At 35.5% G+C, this 12,084-nt stretch overlaps 2 long non-coding RNA genes across 2 annotated transcripts; one reads left to right on the top strand and one right to left on the bottom strand.

Moving 5' to 3' along the window:
* Nucleotides 1-1,726: 1,726 nt before the first annotated feature.
* Nucleotides 1,727-4,465, bottom strand: LOC132599648 (uncharacterized). Its single transcript, XR_009566916.1, has 3 exons — nt 4,255-4,465; nt 3,149-3,194; nt 1,727-1,993 (listed from the first exon to the last, which is right to left on the bottom strand). It is a non-coding gene; the product is annotated as an uncharacterized LOC132599648 (long non-coding RNA).
* A 2,490-nt stretch (nt 4,466-6,955) lies between these two features.
* LOC132599647 (uncharacterized) lies at nt 6,956-11,859 on the top strand. The gene is made up of 3 exons (XR_009566915.1): nt 6,956-7,051; nt 7,589-7,669; nt 11,193-11,859. It is a non-coding gene; the product is annotated as an uncharacterized LOC132599647 (long non-coding RNA).
* Nucleotides 11,860-12,084: the final 225 nt, after the last annotated feature.

Raw genomic sequence — 12,084 nt, 5'->3', positions numbered from 1 at the left:
GTATGGGTTTATCGACTGTTTTCAATGAAAAGGCTAAAGTCTCAACGAGGCTGACTAGGATATCATGTACATGTTGGTAGGACAAGTTAAAATTTAGGCTAAAAAAGAAATGCCTCTATCACTTCCTAAGTACAACACACTTCATTTCGTTTAATGAACACACATGGCAAGTTCAAGACGTCAACATAAAGCATGGAGCATACAAGAATTATCCTTACACATGCATTGCACATAATCAATGCCAGAAGGATCCACATCGTCCCTCAAATCAAGCAACAACAAACAATTTACGCCAAATGTGTCATATATGAGTCAAGAAAAATAAACATTAAGTGTTTCAAGAGAGGTCATTCATTTTCAAGGCATACTTTTAAAAAGTCAACATCGAGAATTGCTCATAGTCTCAATATTTTACCTAGCCCGAGCACCTAGCATTCGAATGGTCTTAAAGGTTTGAATTCTTTTCCTATGGACTAATTTTCCCTCCAGGCGGTCGTCATCCATCCATCATCGGGAAAAGCCTATTCTATGACGAAAAAGAAAACTACCTAGATGCCTTATGCCACTATTGAGGGTCTAAAAATCTAGAAAAGCAAAAAACTAAAATAAGAAAAAATCTTTTTGGCTTTTTTTTTCTCACTTTTTTTTTTCTAAGGGTAACTATTAAACTTTAAAAAAATAGAAATCCTAATTCTAGAAGTAAGAAAAAGAAATAAACTCCTACGGCATAAGCATCCTATCTCGAGACGTACCTCCCAACCCTACACTTAATTTCATTCAGTGCCCTCAATGTATATAAAATAAACAAATAAAAACAGAGTAAGACGACAGATACTCCCTAGGGCCCACTAAGGCCTAGTCATCGTCTGATACGATTCCCAAAGGGAAAACTGTAAGAATCAAACATAAGGTAAATGCGGAAATTTTAGGATGAGAATAGAAAGATAGAAGCAAGACCCAATTTAGAAAGGAATTGATGGGCAAACTTGGATTTGGGTATCCAATTTCTCCTTATCTATTCTAACTAAATGAACCTATACTAATTGAAATCAAACAATAGCAATTCAATTGAAATCCACAAGTGAAAAACTCTCTATGAAATCAAGGACAAGGTTGCATTAACAACAATGGAATCACACTCTACAAGCTAAGTTTATAAACTGGGGTTAGTAAGCCAAACCAAAGATGATTTTCAATATCAATCTTAATTTATCAAAATCTACCTTCTAAAGACTAAGTGCCAGTATATATAGTTTGGCATTATTACATTTAAGACCCCCAAAGTGGCCTTTGTAACTATAGCCTCAACTTGAAAACTTTCCCGTCGTGACCTCTTTTACGGACCATAAAATGATATATGGTCCGTACTTTATGTCGTAATTCACGAACAGAAACTACAATCTCCATCATTGATTTACGGTCACATTTATGGGCCATAAAATGGTTTACGGCCTGTATAATGAACCGTAACTCATAAACAAAATCTGGAATTTGTCAGCCTATTCTACAGTCACATTTACGGTCCGTCGATAGATTTACGGTCCATTAATTGGACCGTACTCTTCATTTCTTCTTCATTTTCACTCCAAGCGATGTTCCACACATTTTAGACTTTGTGTCACACCCCGACCTTACTAGGGTGTGATGGGCACCCGACCCCATATCTGGAGCCGAGCGAACCCGCTGACTCTTATTACATAAATAAACTCTGGAATCAATTCAGAATAAAATGTATAGTAAGCTCTCAATTTTATTTTATTTTGGAGAGTGTATCATCATATGGAACGCGTGACATGAAACGTAATAACATATTGACAGGCGAAGCCGTCTACAAAGCTGACGCTCTATACCCACGACTCTGTCTGCAAAGTCTCTAACTGCAATCGGAAACCATGGCACATATACACTGACTCGGCTACACTCCCGGGCTAACTGGAGCTCGCCAACTTCGCTGGAACATCTTCTATAAGGGCCTCAGCTCATCTGGGTGTACCTGCGCGGCATGAAACGCAGCCCCCGAAGAAGAGGGGTCAGTACGAGCAATGTACTGAGTATGTAAGGCATGAACGACAATACAAGGAGAGGTACCAGTGGAGATAATCACAAAGGAATCATATGGCATCTCATATGGAACATATCATGTCATACCATATCGTGTCATATCATATCATGTCATATCATGTCATATCGTATCATATCATGTCATATCATAGCATATCATGTCGTATCATATCATATCATGTCATATCATATCATATCGTATCCTGTCGTATCATATCATATCATATCATGTCATATCATATCATATCATATCATAGGGAGCCATATAGCGTATCATAGGCTGATTGAGATACCTGTACATATGAATGCCACTTAGGGCAGAAACCATGCATGCTTATCGGGTCATATCATATCATAGCACCGAACAAGTCGGCTCGCCCACATTGCGCCGAAATATATCGGCTCGCCCATATATCCCGCGTCCAGGCATCCCGCGTCCGGGATGATAATGCCAGCTGACCAGGTGGCGATGAAACATGTGTCCCTTCCCCATATCCCCATATACATGTATCCCTTCCCCCCTCCCATATACATATATAGCATGCATGAGAGCCCAAGGAAAGTCATGTGTCTATCGGAGTGACGTAAGGTCCGTAACCTCCGATTGTATTATGGAATCATCATAGTCGTCATGTCACGCCTTGAAGGAACAATTATAAGGCGAGACTATCACTGAAGAACATTATCTCGGGAAAACATAAAACAGGATCATAACATATTACTTCATATACTTTAAAACCTTCAAAATAGTCATTATCCAAAAGTAGCTTAACATTTCATATCGTCGTATTCATGGTAAGAACATATCCTTGGCATATTCGTCATAGACACTTTCTCATGTCTGGCTTCATTATTGTCATCATAACTCCGTAGTCGTTGTTTTAGTTATAAAAACTTTCAAAAACGTAAAACTTGGATTTTGGAGAAAAATGTATATTTTGGAAAACATTTATAACTTTTGGAAAGGAAATCATGGTTTGAATTCATAACTTCTAGCTTTTGAAAACAAGGACGTTATGGGGAACATTTATAAGACTACATCATAGGATTCATGCCATAGAAAGAAAAGGGCTTAGCCTTAACATACCTGCGCCGCGCCTTACTAGCTACGCTTATTCGTCCAACTTGTTAATCTACATTCAAAGGAGTTCACACATTCGTTAGATCCTTTGTCATATACTTGCCTTAACCTTTCAAACACATTCATTTATATTCTGCCGAAATTTCGGCAGCATCTCCCCTGTAAATACACCACCCCCGAGATTCTAGCTCGGCCAAATTTAACAACAACAATCCGAGAATGGAACTCGGCCAAACCAACAACAATATTAGCAATGCATTCTAGCAACATTCCAACATTTAATTCAATTCAATTCACATAATCTTTCAACGACTCAATCCACATATTACTTTGCCCGAAACCGTCCAATTCAACAACAACCATGCATGTCATCATCATTCATGTATGCTAACTTCAACAACGACCTCCATTCTTCATCACATAATCCATAACAACGACAACTAGAATGTCAAATAACATCAATTTACCTTAGCTTACCAAAACGCCTATTATTTGACCATAACCACTTCCTACATATTTTCATGCATTTTCATCCATCTTTTCTATATATTACAACAACAAACAACATACTTCATATAATTAATTCAATCCTCTCACACAACACAACACATATACATGGCCAACACTACTCCATACGGCTACCATTCCAACATATTATATTCATGGTTTTTCATTCATTTTACATTATGGATTTCACCATACAACAATTAAACTTCTAAATAAAATCATTTCATCTTGTCTACACAATACTACACATATTCGGCCATACAACAACATTATACACATCTTTATGAATTTCACCCATTTCTTGACATTACAATCACAACCAACATACTAAATACTCTTAATCCATTCTTCCTACACAACACACCACATGCACCACACGGCCACATCTCTATATGCATGTTTTCATGTTTTTCATCCCTTTTACATTATAGAATTCATAACACAACAATCAAATTACTAAATAATATTAATTCATCATTTCAGTCCAACACCACATATATTCGGCCAACATACAACTCACCACAACTTCATGAACTTCCTTCATCTACACACTCCACAACATACACAATCATCTATAACATATGAAAATAAGGTTTAAACCTTACCTTAGCACTAGTTCCTTTTCCCGGCTAGAACCTCATTTTTGCGAAACGAATGATTCACTTGTTCCAACGAATACTCCACGTTGTAGAGAACCTTCCACTTAGTATAAAAGCTTGAAAGAAATAATTTTTCTTGATCAAATCTCCCATGGCCATGCTTGGCCATACCTTGGCCGAACCCTCTCTCTTTCTTTCCCCCTTTTTTTTTTTGTTGTTCTTTCTTTCTCTCTAATTTAATTATGAAGACCTCTTATGTATATATATATATATATAGGTCTTCCATCACTTATCCATAATTGCAATTTAGTCCCCCAATTATGGTCACATGCCTCATTTCTTTCTTTTCTAGAATTCTCTCCCTTTTTCTTGATGTTTCTTTTCTTTTCTTGATTTTTCCTCACTTGGTCAAAGAAGACCAAGTGTCTTCTTTCATACACTTTAGTCCATCTATATTTACACTTTGCCCCCTTCACATATAAAATGGCCACATGCTCCTTTCTTTACTTACTTACTTATTTATTTATTTATTTTTATTTTTTCTAGAATTTTCTTGAACTTTGTGAAATTACCATTTTACCCCTAGCCTTCCATAATATCACCATGGTTCTATTTTGTGAATTTCCTTTTTCGCCCTCAACCTTTCTTAATATTTCCATAATACTAATGTTGTGAATAATATTTATAACCCACTTGTTCATTGAAATACATTTGGAAGATGGTCATTCCCTTAACTTCGTTACGACTGCCTTGGAATATCCGAACGTATAAAATACGGGATATAACACTTTGGCATGTTGCTCTTCAAGGGTCTCCAAGGTTCCATTTTGCATGAAAATTGCTTGCAAGGCTTAGTGTTATGTGGCTTGATTCCGAGTGAATGGTCTTGAAGCGGTTGGACCTTTCAATATCATATCATCCTCCCCTTCTTGGAAAAGATTCGTCCTCGAATCTAAAGGATCACCTACAACACAAGAAGATAGATCACTTTTACTGAAAACGTTGTGAACATTATACTCACTTGGTAAGTCAATCTTGTAGGCATTGTCATTTATTTTCTCAAGGACTTTGAAGGGTCCATCTCCTTTTGGGCACAAATTTCTTTTCCACACTTGAGGGAATCTCTCTATCCGAAAATGGACATCACACCTAATCATCGGGGTGGAAATCCACTTTTCTCCTCCCATGGTTTTGTCATTTAGCCACCTTAGTGTTGATCTTCTCCATGTTCTCATTTACCTTGGCATGAATCTTCATCATCTCGGCTGCCCTTTGCTTTCCATCTAGGCTAAAAACAACATCACTAGACAGGGGGGTTAAGGTAAAGGGAACCAAGGGGTAAAAACCATAGCAAACTTCAAATAGAGTCATGTCAATAGAGGAATGGAGGGACCGATTATAAGAAAATTCAATCAAAGGCAAATGGTCCTCCCAAGAGGTTGGTTTTCCTCTAATCATAGACCTAAGCATGCTCCCAAGAGTCCTACTCACTACTTCGGTTTGTCCATCCGTTTGAGGGTGACAAGAAGTAGAGAACATGAGTTTGGTACCAAGTGTACCCCATAGACTATTCTACAAATGACTAAGACATTTGGAGTCCCTATTGTTGAAACCTATTTAATCACTCAGACTCCTTGGAAAATAAATAAAATGAGCTATGCACTTTGAAGGGTTTAAATGATTTTTATATAAATTGTTCAAGTCCATATTTTACCCCTTTAAATTGGTTAAAAAAAAGATTTTTATGACATCACAAATTATTTAGAAATTAATTGGTACTTTTTATGACATTTATGAGGTATTTGTTAGATTTAATCAAAAGAAAAAAGGGCAATTTGTTGAAGAAATAATAATCATTTATTTGATTGTTTAAATTGTCAAAAATCAAAATTAGCAAATACTTTATTCTCTTCAATCCAAGGAGTTTGAGTAATTTAAATAATTAACTATTTCACCCCTCAATCTTTAATTTTGTATAATTGTGTAATTTGTCAAAAATATTTATAATTATCTATAAATGTTTTAATTAATCAATTAGGTGGTCATTATTGCAAACTGATTTTTAAATTATTTAATTATTTTGTTATGGCCACAATTAATTTAACAAATTCATGGTTTAAGGAAATTGGGGTGATTTTTGTAAAATTAGCCTCTTAATGGCCTTAATTGAAATAACCAAATTCAGTGGCTCAAATTAATTAAGTTCATTAATGCAATTTAATTTTAAAATCTTCTAATTAGGACAAATATGGCCATAATTGAAATAATCAGTTGGATTAGAATCAAATAGGGCCATATTCGCAAAATTAAGCCCATTTACACAATTGGCCATTTTAAAATTATTTTAATAAGTTAATTATGCCCTAATTTATTTATAATTAGAATATATTACCAATAATCAATTTTAATTTTTATCTGATTATTGCATTACCTATTTTTACTCTATATATACGCATGTATACACTACGTATACATATACATACATACATATATATATATATATATATATATATATATATATATATATATATATATATATATATATATATATATATATATATATATATATATACACACACGCACTAAAAAAAAGGAGCCAGCCTTATATTTTTAAAACTTGGACCGAGTCCAGCCTAAAATAGGCCAAGACCCGGCCCAACCCAGTCATGCGTACAGATAAAGGGGTATATCCCCTTTTTCATTTCATATCAAACGAACCCTTTTCCCCTTCTCTCCCATCCCTCTTTCTCGCAAAACCCTAGTAGCCGCCATTGTTTTCTTCTTCTCTCTCATCCCAAAAATGGTAAGTTTGCAGAGCAAGTGTAAGATGCACAGCTTTACAGCATTATTTATGTGCAACGAATTAATTTTAAGGTTGTTTTTACCCAGATCTTTCCAAAATCGGTAATGGACCCTTTTTCTTTTGCTTTTCTTTGAAATTATTTAGTCAAAGTTGATTCTTGCTGCCTGATTTTGTTGTATTGTGTTCATTTTGCTCGATTCCATTGGTTGGGGGTGAATGGTTGGGATCGAGTCGAATAAGGCTCAGATCTGGCCATTCATTTGTTGTTAAGTTATTTTGAGCCCTAGATTTGCTTTACAAGGTTATTTTCTGGGAAAGATTAGTTGTCCCACATCGGTATTATGAGGGTTTGAATAATTTTTGGGGTTCTATAAATAGAACCCCACCCTCACCATGAAACAAGGTCAGAAAAATTGGAAAAAACCAAAAGAGGCTAGAAACTTCAAATTCAGGCCTCTCAGTATAAATTCTTTAAAACTTTGACTTAAGTTGAGGTCTTTTTCTTAGTTCTAAAAATTTGTTTCTTCTTGTTTTGAGTCTGGTGTGGCTGAGTGTGGGTTTTTGGAAGCACAAAAAGGCTTTCAAGTTCAATCTTGACCACAGCTGCACTTTAAAAAGGTAACATTTTATCCTTTTGTTTATTTTTGTTATTTTTTAGTAGTTTTATCATGTGGTAATGGTTGTTTGATGTTAGTTTGTTGTTAGATTGTCTTGGGTTCAATTAAGTAGTAATGTGTTGTTCTAAATGATGCTTAATGTTCATTAGATGTTTGGAAATAGAGATTACTTTCTTATTTTTCATAAAGTACATGCTTAACCTTAATATTGGTTTTTAATATGGACTGAATGTGTGAGTCTAGATAATTTAATGATGTTGTTCCATAGATAGAATGTACAGATTGTTGTATGCTTCATTGGATATTGAAGTTCCTATTTGGCTGCTCATTTCTTAAAAATGACAAAATCTGGTTACAGGATTAATAATAGTAACTTTGTTTTTAGACAAATACTAATCCTATTTGAATGTAAGAGATTGCTAAGGTACTGTGATGGTCCATCTTGAATAATTTAAGGCAGTTGCTATTTTCTTGATGAGACTATGTTAAATTTGAATCTTCAATCTGCTTTCCTAAGTCTATATACTTAATCTATGTCAATTAGATAGCACGAGTCATGATTAGGACAAGCAAAGGATCAAGTTTGGACTTAAAAAAAGCTTAAAAAGTCTAGGTACTTAAATGGGTCTTATAATGTGGTCAAGGCACTCGAATAGGATTGAGTGAGGGTCTGATTGCATTTGAATGGGTCTGAGTCTATTTAAATCTGTTTGAATGTGTTTGGATTAGCCTAAAATAACTTTGAGTAGTTGTATCCTATACATTGAACGTAAGCTAAAACAATAACACTCTAGAAATGATGTAGAAGTTCTAAAAAATGAAGAGTGGGAATAAGGTCTATTCGTTTGGCATAGTGTGCTCTCAGATGGTCCACTAGAGGCTGATATTGGCTTGTGAAACTGTAAAATCATCTAAGAAGAATTAGGATACTTAGATAGCGCTAAAATAATTGTGTGATATTACTATTTGTCTTGATCTTTGTGTCATCAGACCCTCAATTTTTTCATGTTTAGTTCATGCTTGAGTCTTCAAAGGGGTCTAGTGAGTTTAAAAGGGTAATTGAGTCCTAATATGCTCTTTGGCTGTTAAAAATGATTAATCAACCAGTAAAAAGGAGCTATCTGAGTCTAAGGATTGATGTTCAATCTAAACTTAAGCTTGTGATGATTAAGATGTTCAAATCTTTTCAAAGTGGTAATGTCTAAAGGGAATTCAAAATAGTTTGCATAGTTGAGACCCTAGACTGAATTGATTGAAATTGTTAACTTGTGTGGTCAACTAGGAATTTAGATAGAATTTGATTTAAGGGCAGTGTCAAACTAGTCTTGACCACAAGGTCTTGGTGGCTGCCACTAGGCATAGGATGAGGTAGGGAGTTGAGGTTGCCTCAGGAAAGTAAAAGGTGAGCTTAGGCATGAACTGGAGGTAGTGATCAGTGGGGAATTTGTTCCCTTTTTACTGAAAGCACAACTCAGGAGAGGGATGGGGATGTGATGACCTCACCCTACCCTGTTTCTCTTGCAGGACCCTGAGGTTTCCTTTTCTCCTAAACCTTATTCCCATGATTGTGGGATTCTCTAAGATCTTAGGATTGGTTAGGAGGAGTTTATCATGCCCTGGGGGATCCTTGAGATTTTATGCTATTAAAACCAAGTTAAAACAAAGTGTGAGGGTCTATCACATTCTCTGCCATAATTAAAGGGATTAAAAACTGTTGTATTGACTAAAGTTCTGGGAGTAAGCCATTTATCAGGACTTGGATTCATGTTTCAAAGTCCAAACTTGTTTGCTTTTTGTTGTTTGAGAATAAATATGTTCAACGAAAACCTATATGATATATTTATGCTTGACCTGCCTATGTTGTGTCCTTGACATAGTTTGAATCTAACAAGAGGACATTTTAGTTAATATAAAATTGGTGAGAATCCTTGCTTCTGAACTTGAACTGTTGCATTTGGACCTTAATGTGCATTGTAGTGTAATTTGGATTGAAAAGATAAAGTTGTACTTTGTTTAATAAGGTTTGTCTCTATACTGTTGGTGTGTTTAAAGCCCCATCATGTTTAGACTATAGGATGGAACAACTAAATGTTGGCTCTGTGTTAAATAATGAATGAGTGACAAGAAAGAATTAGTTTAATGTTGTTGTTAAGGATATTGTGAGTACTCTTAAAACAGCTTGTGAACCACTTGGCATAGGGTGGTCTTTCCAAAGACACCTCAAAGAGGGGGCAGGGAAGAGCCAAGCTTAGCTTGACTCATAGTACCTACCCTCCAAATGAGGGGTGTCATGACACAACCTATGGACCATGGGGGGCATTACTGTCATAAGGGTGCATTGACCTTTCTTGATCTCACCATTTTATCAAAGGTTGGAAATAGACAGGGATGGGAAAAGTTAACTTTTTTGAATGCCTAAGGGAACTTAGGAAATTAGGAAGAAGAAATTAGTTGCTTCAATAAGGTGATTTTTGCTTTCTTTCTAAGGAAAATGGACTAGTTTAAGGCTGTTAGTAATAAGTGTCCTTTTTAGGGGGTTAAGAAAATTCTAAGTTACAAAGAGTTGTTTTGAAATCTTATGCCATTCCTTTTCTATGAGGCTTGGTGATATATGTAGCTGCTCCTTTCTCTTTTACTTAAGTGGCAACTTACATGAAATCTGGCTGTATATATGTTCCTACTACTGTTGATTAAAACAAAGGCTCATTTCTGTGGTTTTTCTCTGGGAATCTAAATTTGCCCAGTCTCAATTTATTCAGTGTTGTTTTAATTCAGATCTCTTGGTGTTCCAACCCTTCTTTGTGATCATAAGTTGTAGGATTTTTCTCTTTACTTGTATCTCTCTACTGTGTTTCTATTATTGCATTAAGCAGTCCTCACACTTACTACTATGAGGTCTGCTAACATGTGAAGCTGGTGAATCATCTGCCAGACATGTATAGGAATTAAATGGGACTTGAACTAGCTTTGGATTTATATTTGGACACTGTTCTAAGGAGTAAGGATTAATTAGGTGAACAAAATGACCTTGAGTTTAAAATTTAAATACAAAGAGTATGAATATACACAGAATATACATAGGTTAATGAAAAGGAGGAGGGATATACATATGGTATAGACTAGGTATACACATCACATGTGTATATCATAGTATACTATGTGTATATAAGGGAATACGTCAGTTATAGACAGGATTTATACATGAATAAAGGGGGTAGAAACTTCACTGGAGCTTTAAAATTTCAAAAATGCATTTTTCCTTTTAAAGGCAGTTGGGCCTAGCCCAATTCAGGATAAATTAGAAATGGGCCAGTTTTCATTAAACCCCAGTTGCAAAGAAAAAAGAGGATGGGTTTTTGTTGGAATCATCTATTGATTAAGTATTTTGAAGTTGTTATATTATTTTTCATATCATCACACTGCCATATCTGTCTCAGTTTTCTTATTATGACTTTGAGTTTATTTTTAGCATGGTTTGTAATTAAATTACTTCCATATGTGGTGATTCTTGCGCACAATTACAGGACTCTGATTTTATCCTATGACAACACTGGTTTGGGGAGTTGAGGTGGTTTGGGGGATAGGTCTTAGCCATTCCCCGATGTCCAACCATGTCTGAGGTTCATGAAATCCCTTGAAACTTCTGCGGCGTCGGGAATACGAGTGGTGACAATCTTTTCCCTTGTATGGCATGAGTTACAAATTAGTGAAGCCAATAGTATACAATCGAGTCCTTTAATTGTGCACTTTGTAACCAAATTTGATATATATGGTTATGTGTATAATTATACTAGTGATAGGTTCAGCAAACGTAGACTAACTTGGGTCCTTTTCTTTTTCCTCCTCTCACTGCATGGCCATTTGGGCCGAAGTCCAGCCACCTTATTGGGCCAAAGGCGCAATAGGAAATTTTCCTTCAATAAATTATTAAGTCCGATGAAAGAAAGGGAAGCTAATATTATTGAAGGCCCAGTCATGGGTGAGAATGACATGAAGGCCCAGTCATGGTTGAGAATGACATGAAGGCCCAACCATGGGTAAAAATAGTTAACGAGGGGTTTGGTACACCCCTAGCCTATCCCTCCTCCTTTAATTTTATCATGCCAGTTTATTTTGTTGATTAAAGTGTTGTACTGTATTTGTATGTTGTAAAACAACTCACACTATTATTGGAATCATTTATGGTTTGAACTAGACATCTTAGGCAAACGGTACATATGCCGTTTAGTTCGACTTTAGGCCCTCACGCGATTTTCAAAGCCTAGCTTAATATAAATGATTTTTTGAAAGAGTAAAAATGGCTAAGTAAATTAGTAAAAGAATGAAAAGGATTAGTTCATTTACTGAAAATATTGTTATCATCTTCCTAAACAAAGAAAAAACCAAGTTTGACGTTTTTTCTTCTTTAACCAAGAG

This window comes from Lycium barbarum, chromosome 6 (assembly GCF_019175385.1).
Source record: "Lycium barbarum isolate Lr01 chromosome 6, ASM1917538v2, whole genome shotgun sequence".
Classification (NCBI taxonomy): domain Eukaryota; kingdom Viridiplantae; phylum Streptophyta; class Magnoliopsida; order Solanales; family Solanaceae; genus Lycium; species Lycium barbarum.
This window is presented reverse-complemented; position numbering and strand designations above follow the sequence as displayed.